Source organism: Panthera pardus, unplaced genomic scaffold (genome assembly GCF_024362965.1).
Source record: "Panthera pardus isolate Hobbes unplaced genomic scaffold, ASM2436296v1 HiC_scaffold_2, whole genome shotgun sequence".
Lineage (NCBI taxonomy): Eukaryota > Metazoa > Chordata > Mammalia > Carnivora > Felidae > Panthera > Panthera pardus.
The window spans coordinates 119,427,046-119,440,215 of NW_026526765.1; the positions used below are offsets into that span (position 1 = coordinate 119,427,046).

Consider the following 13,170-nt stretch of genomic DNA (forward strand, 5'->3'; position numbering starts at 1 on the left):
AATATGATTTACCACAAGAAAAGTTTCCGTCTCCTTTTATCCAGGGTTAGAAATAAGGGACCATGTGTGACAAGTTTGTTCAGAATGCTAATGATGCCATCAGATTCGAAGTCACAGGATGCAAAGTGATGGGCTAAAGACCAAATCTGGCCCACAGATGTATTTTATTTGATCCACTGTATGTTTTTCATGGAATTAGTTGCCAATATAAAAAGTCAGGAGAATGCACACAGAACCCTGGTTTTCTCCCCACCACCCACCTTAAAAAAAAAAAAAAAAGATCTAGCAAATTGGACTTATAATCACAAATTATAGCGACAACTAGCTGGTGTTGAAGTTCAAAGTCCCCTGACTGCCTACTTTCACATCAGAGTCTCCCACCCCTGCCTGTTTTCACTCTGATACTGAAGAGTTTCAATTAGCCGTTCCTCATCGTCCTGCATGATTTTCTTTTTTACAGCCTGCCCACCTCATCTATTTATTTAATCTCTCTGGGCCCTGTGTGTAACTACTGTCTGAAACAAACATCACAGGTATTGTTGTTAAATTTCCATCCTTGTGGCTGAGAGTCAACATGCAAGTGTTCCCGTTGTGGTTCTACCTTCATTCCACATCGGTGGGCTGATCACGTTAGTTCCGCTGGAACTTCTGTTTGCATGTGGTCACTGAAGCGGCGGGGGCGGGGGGGGGGGGGTGCGGCGGCGGGTGGAATCAGAAAAAGGACAAGTTGTGTGCCTACTTCAGCAGCACATATGCTAACATTGGAACAATACAGAGAAGATTAGCATCACCCCTGCACAAGGAGAGAAAGGACAAGTTGAGGGAAAGAATCACTTATTTCTGTGACTCTGTATAAGTAGGAGGAAGACTAACCCAAATGTGTGCAGTGTCCATCAATATAACAGCACATGTTGTATATTTACGTATACAACTAATGCTATATATACATCTCTGTGTATAATCAGACACAAAATCACTTATGCTGTCCCCCAGGACCAAATAAGGTTTCCTTTTTTTTTTTAAAGTTAATTTTGGCTCTGCAATTCTTTTATTCATTTCTCTAATTTTTTTTATTAGGTTGCTTTTATTACCATTGAACTATTATCAACATAAAATTATAAATTAACAGCAAAATGTATAGAGCTTCTGCCACATTTATATCCCAAATACATTGACAATTAAATACAAACAAAGTAACACAAACAATAAAAACCAAGTGACTAACACCAATTTAACATGGTAGTTGATGTTGCTTTGCTGAAGTAAGCATCAACCAGGACACTTACTCTATGATATGGGTTCTCGTGATGAGATCATACTGTACAAATCCCTAGTACCTTTTCTGAAATCCTTGAGGCAAGATGTAATAGGGAATTTTGAGTTTTTCTTACTTTAGAAAGGGGCATATACAGTAAATGCACTAATACTTTGTAATGTGCTATGTGACTATTCATAGTAAATGGGATAATTAAAACTATAAACAGCCTTGTGTGGGTCAGGTTTCATACCTAATAAGTGTATCACAAACTTATAAAAGATGGCTGGATCATTTAGCAAGTTCTCCAGCCTCAAGAGAATTATTTAAATTCAATGATCTAATCCATGAAATAACTTAATTAGATTAGAGTAACTAGCCCATGACCTGCAGCCAGAAAGGAAACCAGGATGTTTCTGCACGGCCACCAGAAGTTACAGAATAAATACTGTACTTATGATAAATGTGTCCCTTAAGTAGGTATATACCATATACAGTGCCAAACTATAGGTTAAAATAAGTACCCAGAGATAAATGACACCAATGTCTGGACTCAAGGAGCTCCTACCCAGTAGGAGAGACAGTCCTGCAAATGAACACCTGAAAATTCAGTATAGTGAGAGTAACAGTACATACATATGGAAAATGCATATTGATGCTCTAAACAGGAGGAGATTGGGGCACACCTTTTTTGGTCTGTGATACTGGTGTCTGAGTGGGTTTTGAAGGATGAATAGGAATTCACAAGACAGTGGGATGTTATTAAAATCGATCTAACCTTTTAGAGACAAATGAAATAATATTGTAGAGGGCACTTGATGAGAAATCAATTTTCCTTTGATGTTTACCAGCTGAATCATTTATAGCCTTCTCTGAGCCAATGCCCAACCTAATGTTAATGATCTCCTGCACCAGTCATGAAGGTTGAGCACACATCAGTTTGTGGCATCTCTTTTCTCTTAGTAGGGAAGAACATGCAGTTCTTGGGCCCCGCTTTGGTCCTACTTGCTTTCTAATATTGAAAATGCTAAGTGAACCAGATTCTTATCTATTTATTAAGACATTTGCTGGGTTGTCTAAGGCATGTGGCTTCTCCACCCTTTCCCCTCCTTCCTGTAACCCCCCCGACCAGTTCCTGTCAGTGGGAACTTGAAAATGATAAACCTAAATCATTGAGGCTGTTGTAACTCTTGAACTTTTCATCGATCAGCCTCCCTCCAAAGGAATGAATTCATGGGAGTAATTCCTTCAGTGCAACGCGGAACCTCTGCTGGTAGCTGGCTGGCACACACAGAAGGCTCCCTAGCACAGCCCAGATTCATAAAGGTCTCTACTGAAGGACTGATGATTAGCATGAATTTAAATAAAGATTCTCTAAGTATCTGTTCAGCATTCATTCAGCAGAGAGGCAGAAAACTGCATGGAGACTGGGCAGGGAAAAAAGGCCTTGGTGGCTGCACTCAGTCTCACCACTAGTATTCCAAGTGATCCTCATACTTGCCCTCTCTCTACTGCAAAAGTGAGACCCCACAGAGAAATGGGACCAAATCTTTTAGAAGGCCATTTGTCAATCACCTAATGTGACTGTATATGTCCCTTGGAAATCCTACGCCTCATCCCCAAGTGGCCCTTGGGGGATATCCTTGGGGGATATCCTTGGGGGATAAAATTCCAAATTTATGCAGTAGACTCCTGACTCCTGGAGAGGAACCCAGGAAAGCAGAATTGTCTTCATATTGCAGTGCCATTTGGGTGACCCTTTCAGTTGGCACCTTGCTGCCATCCCTAAGGATCAATCCTAATCTCTCCTAGAATTCCATGAAGAGAGCTTCTGAAGAAATAGAGAAACCCGCATGAACGTTTCTATTCTGAATTAAACAGGCTCTTTCCCAAACCCTTGTAAATTATTTCTGAAAAGGGAATTGTGAAGCTGATTAATCTCTTTCAGATTGAATAGAAAGATGCTTGGTGCTAGGGACAGAAAGATGAGCACATCAGCATCCTTGACTCACATTCTAGATTTATCACTGGGCATTGCGGTTTGACTGAATTCCCAATGTTAAAATGACAGGTGCATTATGGTTTTTCCCATGTTCCTTTAAGAAGCTCAGCTGAGTGATGTGTAAAGTGTCAATCCTGCCCAAACGGCATGATTTGGGGGGCTCAAGTCATCATGAGAGGCAAGGGAAGGGCTTTTCTTGGTGATGTATTCACGTTACAGCAAACAGAGGGTCTGGAGAGCTGGTGTGGAATTTGTAATGTAATGTCTGTGTTTTGTCATCTCAATCAGTGTTCATCTTACTGCTCTCCTTTACAGTTTGTGGTACGGTTCCTCTTCACCACATTCACACCTGTCTGTGCAAAAGGCTTGCATAATACAGAGTGTGGTTTAAGATGGGTGAAAACTTCATCCAGATCTTGGGAGATTGCCCATTTGTCTTTGATCTCAAAACCAGTCAAGGGGAAAAACTATGTCTATTTCTAATTCTAGCCGTATGCAAGTTAGAGAGAACTACATCCTTACAAAACAAAGCTCAAGAAAAGGAAAGAAAGATGAACTTTCTTTACCGTACTTTGTCACAGATTTTTCCAGTTGAAGCATGTTTTCAATCCAGAGTGGTGTAAAAGAAGGCAGGTGTAGATATGGCTGAGGACTGTGTATGAATGAAGCAAGGCAGGAGATTCTTTGGTATGCTGGAGAGCAAGAGGGGAGGGAGAATGGAGCATTCAAGAAGGTGAAATTTTGCCTTCGACAATGGGACTCTTCACCAGAGTCCCAGTGCAGATTTCTTGTGAAAACCAGTCAACAGGCTGAGTTCTATGCATGGCTGTCACAGAGCACAAATGCAACAGTGTGCAAGGGCCAGCAGAGGCCAGAGAGGAGTTAGAAGGAAAAATGAGGATGCCTTAGGGACTCCTAGGAAAAGACAGGCACCACTGCAGGCCATGTCCCCAGAGTCCAGGCTGAGTTTGAACATATCTGCAAGACTCAGAGGCTTCTAGGCTGCATTGGAGCTTTCCATTCAGTAGGTCATAGAAAAACATTGCAAAGTCCATGAACCCATCATCTGAGGACAGAAGAAAAAGATACATTGTAAAGCAAACCAGCAAGTGATGGATTAACAGCATTATACATGGAAAATACCTCATATCATAAATCATCAGTATCCAGGGGACCCAAGTGTGAGCATATCTGTAGATAGACTTCAAAGAAATCCATGAACACCCTGAAATTATGTGCAAAATGTTATCGGTGGAAGTAGCTAGCATTTATGGAATATTCACCATGTGTTATTGTGTTTAATGCTTAATACATAATTATTTCATGCTCACAACAACTCTGTAAGAAAGAAACAAACCTGAAAATCAGGGACTTTGAGCTAACCTTATAAAGGTCACACTGCCAGTGAGAAGCAGAGCAAGGTTGTGAACTCATGTCAAAATTATTAGCCTGCAGGCTCACCTGGGTCCCAGTAATGTGCCTTCTGAAGTTTGCTTAATCTAGAGTCGATTTTGTTACCATTTCAAAAGTTTTTCTATACAGAAAAAAAAAGGATTAGAAAAATTGACTGTTGGGCCTACTGGGTCTCAGGTCCTGTTTTCCAGGGGCCTAAACATTCCAGGCACCTTCGTGTATCATACTCCATTCCATCTTTGCAAGGGGTAGAAAAAGCTCCATTTGACAGTCAGAAACACTGACTTCAGAGTGATCAAGTCACACTGCTTTTGGTAACTGGAAGTGAGTTTGCACCCTGGTCTTCTACTCCACCAACCTATTATCAGTTCCAAAGGAGCAGTGGAAGACTTTCCAAGAGGCCATGCTGGTGGACTCTTGAGGTGGAGAACAGTCATCCAGAAGGCCAGTTGATACATTGTCATGAGATCCATCAAATCAAATTGCAGTTTGAATCCTGCAAAAAAACAGGCCTCAAGAGGTGTGACTCTATTGTTGGACATAGAGACCCCTAAAACACACACAAGCACAACAAAGTCATTGGAGACTTTTGACTCTGAGCTTGTCAACTCTACTGACAGAATAGCCATCATACCTGTTAAGAACTTCAGAGTCACTGTGCCTGCCTGACCTTTATTTTACTTGGTTTTTACTATTCTTATAAATATTTGTATTTGAAAGCTATTAAATATTCAGTTTCACTTGTTTTTCAATTGTATGTTGTGAACACTCTTACAAATTACTGTTATTTATACTAGCATTTCATTACATTAAAAGAAAATCCTTAAATATACCCCAAAAAAGAATTTTAAAAAAAGGTAGATACGATGAGTGCTGGTATGAAAGTATCTATGGTTTGGGCAAAACTCTGTCCTTTTAAGGGCAGAAATCTATTCTGTATTCCAGACGTATGAAGGATCTCCAATCAGGTATTTGATTAACTTAATATATTGGTCCTCAAAGTGTGGCCCCTGGGACAGCCACATCAGCATCACCTGGCAAATTGTAAAAAAAATACAAATTTCCAGACTCCACTCCAGATCCACTAAATCAAAACCTCCAACCTACATTTTAATGAACTGTGCTGGTGACTCTGATGTACCCTAAAGCCAGATAATCATTGAGCAGTGTTTCAGTCCTGATGTTGTTATGTTATATTCCTCATTTTTATAGATCTTAAACTATAAACTCCAAGATAAGCAGTCCCATAACCTAAAACTAGAAATTTGGTCATCTAGATGCCCAACATCAAAGTGGAGATGAAATCGTTTGAAACTGGTCATGGAAGAGAATCAGGCACATTCTGCAGGTTAAGTGGAGGACCACTGTGGTTTCTTTCTTTTTTTATTTGTCTTCATTTTTAGTGCCTGTTGATTTTATGTTTTATTCTGTAGTATCTGGTTAAATGGGATAGAAATATTTTATTCAAGCAGTGATTTGACGTGGGATGACTTACTTATATAACCCTTTATAATATATCATCAGTCCACTAGAGAAAAAAGAACACAATCTTAAGTAAAAGCAACCTGCTGCTTCATTTTTCTTAAAATGTATGTGCGTGTGTGCGTGTTTGCGTGTGTGTGTGTGTGCGCGTTGTATCTTTATCTTGAAGCATAGATGGGGGAATGACTTCATTAGTTTCTTTGGCATGCCGGAGCAATTCATCTCTGCAGTATCCTGGTTTTCTAATGTCTACGACTGGGGGATAATTATTCTTTTTACTTGTTAATCTACAGTTCTCTTGTGATCTTGAGAATGTAGCCCATTAGTCATCATTGTTCTCCTATTGTACCTGCAAGAATTAGCCACATCTCCAGAGCTTCTACATTGGTATTCCTTTCTGGCAGAAGTAGAAATGCTTACAATTAGAACACAAAGTGGGCTACTACCCAGCAAAGATTGATTTATGAGAGCTTATAAATTGGTTGCTAGGCTTTCTGGATGGCATGCAATAGTAAGGTCCTTCAAGGGAAACTTAAAACACAGAGAATTTTTTTTCCCATTTATTCCAAAGCCCCTTGTACCAAGACACTGAATTGAGGCTGTGTTTGTTCATTGTAAATGTTTACATACCCTCCCTTTGGTCTCTGAAAACCACGTGAAACCAATGTTTTTTCTTGACATTTATTCAGCAAACAGCTTATGTAATCAAATATGTACGCACGTGTAAATTATTTAGAAGCTTAAAACTGAACAATTTTTAAGTGAATTGGTATAAGTGGTCCTTGATTTTTAAATATCTCAACCAAATGATAAAGTTTCATCAGCATTCATGGGATCAGCTGAGCTGCTTCTTAGATTTTTAGTGGATGAGCCCATCTATTAGAGGTTAGAAAGTCTTTGAATTTTATTCTAGGTTCAATCCTTTCCTTGTTATTCACACAATACTTATCATACATCCAGTTGACAAATATTTACTAAGATTCTGTGATGTATGAGTCATTGTATCAAGCACAAGAGGTTTGGCAGTGACAGGACTGAGCATACCTTGATGTCATGGCTCTTACCATCTGGTCATAAGGTAGAGATCATAATTGGCCCCAACATCCCTTTCATATTCTTCCTGGCCAGACCTTCCTCAGTCTCCTTTGCTACTGGGTGTGGAGTGTCCCTGATTTTCACCCATGAGTGCTATAGAGGGTGACCACAAATGATGTGTATCATCCAGGTCTGGCCCTAAAGTCCTGACATGTTCCATCTCTGCACACACTTTTATGCTCTTTACATGTCTGTAACTAGGACACCAGGGAAGAACAACCCTGAAAGAGTTATTGCAAGTGATGAGAAGGTAAACTACTGGACATGATTTTGTATATGGGAGCTCTGGATCTCATGAAAGTCCCCAGAGACAAAATAATCTTTTCCGTCAGCTTGGTCATTTGTTAAGAATTATTTGACTTAAATGAAGGGAGGCTCTAAAAGAGATTCAGCTGGGTACAGTGGAGATAAAACTACCATATAAGGGTAAGTTTGAGATTTTATAGACTAAGAAATGTAGTTAGTTTCTTTATTTCATTTGTATTAACACAGGAAGAAAAAGCTAGAGCATGAAAGTCAATGCAAGTGTCTCTTGCAATCTTCAATCCACGTGAGAATGACTTGGTAATTGGCTATGTACATGGTGTTTGAAATCTCTGTTACTGGGTAAAATAAGTGCTGCATTAGGGAGGGTCTTGCAGAATTGCTTTGGTTTCAAATAGAAGTTGGTGATTTTGGAGTTGCTTTGGACAATGGTGTACAAAGATGGAGTGGGAACAGTCTTCCGATGTCAACGTCAGTAGAGAATTTAAACAATAGTAAAACCAACTGAAAATTGGTCTGCTTTTTATTTTTATCATGTACCTGTAATTGTAAACCATGCCAGTAATAAAACAACCTTTTTACCAGGGAAAACTGCTCACACAATCTACTACTTTTTACATAGTCTACCCCAACCCAGTTTGATGACCTAGCAGGCATCTTAAGTATTTATTAAGAACTGTTTTCAAGGGCTTTCAGGGTAACAGGAGATGTGCCATACCAGGTAATAAAATCAGTCTTTAAGAGTGCATTGCCCAGGAAAATGAACCAGAGGATATTATCTGTGGCCTGAAAAATGCAATCAGTGATTCCAGGAAAGCTTCATGCAGTAGCTTGTTAAGATTTTAAAAGGACCTGAACAATGTGATGTAATCAAGACACAGGAAAACATTCCATGCATTGCATAAATAGGACAACAAACTCCAAAGCTGGAGAGGTGAACCAAGAGAGGGAGATGACCTCAGGTAGAGTCTAGTAAACAACAGGTCCATCATATTGGTGCAGCTGGCAAAAGACTTAGACAACGAATCTCAGAATGTTTGGTTGTGTTGTAAGTTACCAGGTCCCTATGAGTATTAATACCACATGGTCAGAACAATGGTTGAAGAAACAACACCAATCATTTATGAATAGTGGTTTGGGGTAGGGGAGAAATTGGCAGAATCCCATCATAATTCATATGGAGCACATGGTGCATATAGTTGTGGGTTATAGTTGTGGGTTTTTCAGATGATGAGTGCAGGGCCCCAGGACTCTGCACAGTGTTTGGTTTTCCAGCTGGCAGTTTTGTGAGACAATTCTGACTGTGTTGACCATCCACCAGCAGGTCTGATACCAAGTCTCAAACAGTTTGACCTTTCCTTTTCTAGTTTAGCATTCCACAAGCTCTTGGTTTTAACCAGGCCTGTTTATATCGCTATAACTCACTCAAATAAGCTGTCATTTAGGACAGACCCCTCTCTTGTGTGCCAAGCCAGGTCAAAGCATTTCCAAAGAGGCATGTGGGCATTTGAGAGTATGACTGCTTGGTTCAGACACCCATAAGAAAGTTTTGGACGTGAGATGGGATTGAGAAAGATGAGCATTTAGTATCACTTAAAATAATGGGAACTACTTCAGTATCTAATGATACCTCATTTACCATGGCATAAACCATAGCCCTCAAACCCCAATAAAAAGAAGAAAGTATTTCTACTTCTTATCCCTGAACTTTGTTTGTTAGTCCTTAGTGAGCTTTGATTTTGTGTGTGCTGCTATCATGAATAGGCTATCATTGTATTGGCCAATATAAAAATGGGAGACCAATAATGAAAGTGAGCTTACTCGTAATGTGGTCCTTACCCTGCTGCAAATACCTGTTGCAGTTCTTTAGAGTAAATGTAGGAAGAAATGAGTGGTCATCTGTCACCTTCCTCCACTTGAGACACAGCATGAGAACTTCTTTGGCAGGAAGTGAAGAGAAACTTGCCTAAGAAAAACTCTGCACAAATTCCCATCCCTGCTTTGCCAAACGAACAGGCCAATGTTTGTCCAAACCTTTTGAGTTTTTCTTAAGTGTAACTTCCAGAAGCCAAGGCAAAGAGGAGAAACCACCCAGGAAGGGCACTTAGGGAAGTGATGTGGGGTAGCATTTGTTATTAAGGGGAAGCCAGGGTGGTAAATGGGCCCTACATTTGAGCCAGAATTGCAGTTCTATCAAGACCCCTCTACTGGTGGGTCCAAGGATCCCAGAATCCAAGGTTGAAGCTTTTTATTCTAAGAAATGACAAAGCCTTCACCATTCCAACTCACTAGGCAGCCAACCTTGTAAGTGGAATTTTAAACACACTTTTGGCAAGTTCCCAAAACTCTTAATTTTTAAAAAATCCATTAAATAAAATCCTTTCAGAAGATCAGCATTTCTTTGAGCATTGCTGAAAATTTTTAATGTTCCTCTGGAGGCATAAACAATCAATGCAACCATTAATTTGAGGGCCTTTCTCTCTGGCAGTGGTGCAAATTGAAAACGAATAGTTCGAAAGACATTCGGACTAATCAGGTCAGGGGGAAAAATGAATAGTGTTTTTCAGAGCCCAGCCAGAGGCTTTTTTTGCAGTGAGTTTTAATTTAAGGGAAAAAAAAATGAGGAGAGAATAAAAGAAAATGTCAGTACTGCTTTTTCCAATGACACTTTGGTAAACCTAGACAATAATTAGATACTTTCATTGGATTTAAATATCTGGATATTTTATTGGATTTAAATCTTGTAGCCCCATATTCCTTTTGTTTTCCTTTGCATTACTATATACTATATTACCGAACATTGTTTTTAGTAGAAAGTCATCGGAATCTCCAGGACTTAGGACAGACTTGTGTTAGTATTTTTCTCAATTTCTGAAGCTATATCATTGCATTGTAGACCTCAAATTATTTTAAGTTGCTGGTTATCAATCAAATTTTATGGCTCCCAGTGAATCAAGTTATGGTTAAGGCATCTCCTTGTGTAGGGAATACTTTGAGAAAACTTCTATACTTTGTGTCACTCGGACAAAGGCCTATCTTCCATCCCAACTATGGCTTTCTGGGTAGTGGCCATTGGCAAACAGAAAGAGCAAAGAGGGCGCCTGTAGCATTTTATGGGATATTAGCAAAAGAAGCTGCGTAAGCTCCAGTTTGGGGTCATAGAAAGTACTTTCTCAATTAGAACAGTGGGTCACTGATAAGAAACTTAAACCTGCATTCTTAAACATCATATCACATTTTCACCCAGTTTTTGTATTAAGGAGATGCCTGGTGGAATCATAACTAGTATCATTTTTTTTCAACAACAAAAAAAACTATCAGTGGAGGGAAGGTACAGGAACTCCTATAATTTATACACTAATGGACCATTTAAAGTTCAGACCAACAATTAAGAAACATAGACATTGATATTGATTTTGAAGACACTGAGCCACGTAGCCTTAAAGTTACCACTTATAAAATCACTCTTTGCTTCTAAGTTTGAAATATCTTCAAAGCCTAGGATTTGTGGATGCATTTAAGAGATTTATGTCTATGACTTTGCTGCTCACAGTCATCAGGAAAGCTTATTTTCAGCCCTCCTTCAACATTTCATGGTTGCTCTCCAGGTGTGAGCTCTTATATATACCATGAGGTCAAGTCTTGGGTCCTGTTGGCTTCTTTGACCATCACAGGTTGAGAGACTGCCATGTTGCATCACAAATTTCTAGTGTATCTTCCTATAGATGACAGGCAAATCCTTGCAAGACATACATACTTCCCATTGGACATTGCTGCCTTAGAGTGGTAGCTTTGTAATTTAAGCTCATTAGTGGTGAGGAAGAGGTTAGTTCAAAGGACTCTCAGTAATATAAGTAGCCAGAAGGATTAGCTGGGATCAAGGAGGAAGAGAGTCTGTAAGCCTTACTGTTACTCACAGAAAAGTGTAGCTTTAGGATATGCACCTGGCCTCTCAGACAGAGGCTGCACCTCATGTACAGAGTTGCCCATTCTGTTTGTTCACCTACTATTTATGTGTTCGTAGAAATTAGGTTTTATTGGCTTGCCCACCACTCAACACTGGACACTCTTGTTGGGCAGACTTCATACCCCTAGATGATTTTAGGGGTAAATAACTTCTTTTAAGTTTCTAGTGTGACCATCTAATTTACTATTTAAATCAGGACACTTTTGAGAGGGAATGAGGTTATTATTTATAATTAGGACCAGGACTGCCCTTGGAAAATTGAAATATCTTATCTCCTACTTATGACCTACATATGGGTACCAGGTGTCATACATCCTCTACCAATCACCTGTGCTCAGTAGCAGGCTGGTTTCACTGACAATTTATTAGTCACAAAAACTTACATAGGAAGGATCCTATTTGGGAAATTCATTATGAAGAAGGAAGGCTTGATACAAACCTAAGATTGCCTGTATCCAACCAAGTACCCAACCTTCCTGATTCTATCTCCTGAAGATCTTTCTTATACACCTGTATCTCCCTATCACTATTACCATCACCTTGGTCACAGCCACCATCATCCTTCCCCTAGACTAGTGCACTAGCCTCCTAGTGTTCTCCCCACTCCAGTCTTGCTCTCCTCTAATCAGTTATTTAGATGTCAGAGCAATTGTCCTTCAACCAAAACCAGGTACTATTTTTGGCACTTGGGATCCAAAATTGAGCAAATCAAGGTCATGCTTCCAAGGTACTTACAGCAGCCTAGACAGATGACAAACAAACTAATAAACAATAACTTCAGACTTTGATAAGAGCCATGAAGGTGAGTGACAGAGTGAGGTAATAGGAGTAAAGGTAGCAGAGAGAAGGCTACTTAAAGTGACCAGGGAAGCCTCTCTGGGAAGGTAATGTTGGCTTAGATTTGAAGGATGAGAGCCAGAGATAGGACATCCCAAGGCAATGGGAAGAGGAACACTAAACACCTAAAAGCAAGAGACATTCTACTGTTCTCAAGAAGCAGAACAGGAGGCCTCCGTGACTGGCACAGCAATCAAGGGACAGAGTGGTTTGCAGTCAAGTTGCAGAGATGGCCAGGGAAGTTAATGCTTTGCTGCCCAAGGTAAGGGGTTTTTATTTCCCTTAGACTAAACATTCAAAGTCAGTTAGAAGTATATAGCAGAGGAACTGATAGATCCAGTTATCTTTTTATTCACCTTGACTTTTCTTTTTTTTCCTTTTTTTTTTTTTGAGAGAGAGAACACAGGGGAGAGGGAGAGAGACAGAAAGAGTGAGAGAGACAGAGGTAATCTTAAGCAGGCTTCATGCTCAGCACAGAGCCCAGCGTGTGGTTCCATCTCATGACTCTGAGATCATGACCTGAGCTAAAATCAAGAGTCGGATGCTCAACTGACAGAGCCATTCAGGCATCCCTTGACCCTTGTTTCTATATGAAGAACAGATTGTGAGGAAAAGAGGTACCAGTTAAAAGCCTAGAGTCCTTATTCTGGAGGAAGACTGTGGAGGCTCATGGGAAAGGAGTGAAGCCTTTTGATATGTTATCCTATTGGTGGCATTTATGGCCACTTAAATAAAATAAACTGTTACAATTAAACATAAATCTTTCAGATACCTCCCATTCTCCTTTTATTATTCTCTTGGTTGCATAATTATTGCATAATTTGTTTCATTTAGTGATTGTTAAAGCTTTATCCT

At 39.8% G+C, this 13,170-nt stretch overlaps 1 non-coding gene across 1 annotated transcript; it reads left to right on the forward strand.

The window, feature by feature from the left end:
- Window positions 1-731: 731 nt before the first annotated feature.
- Window positions 732-839, forward strand: LOC128778417 (U6 spliceosomal RNA). Its single transcript, XR_008424007.1, has one exon. It is a non-coding gene; the product is annotated as a U6 spliceosomal RNA (small nuclear RNA).
- Window positions 840-13,170: the final 12,331 nt, after the last annotated feature.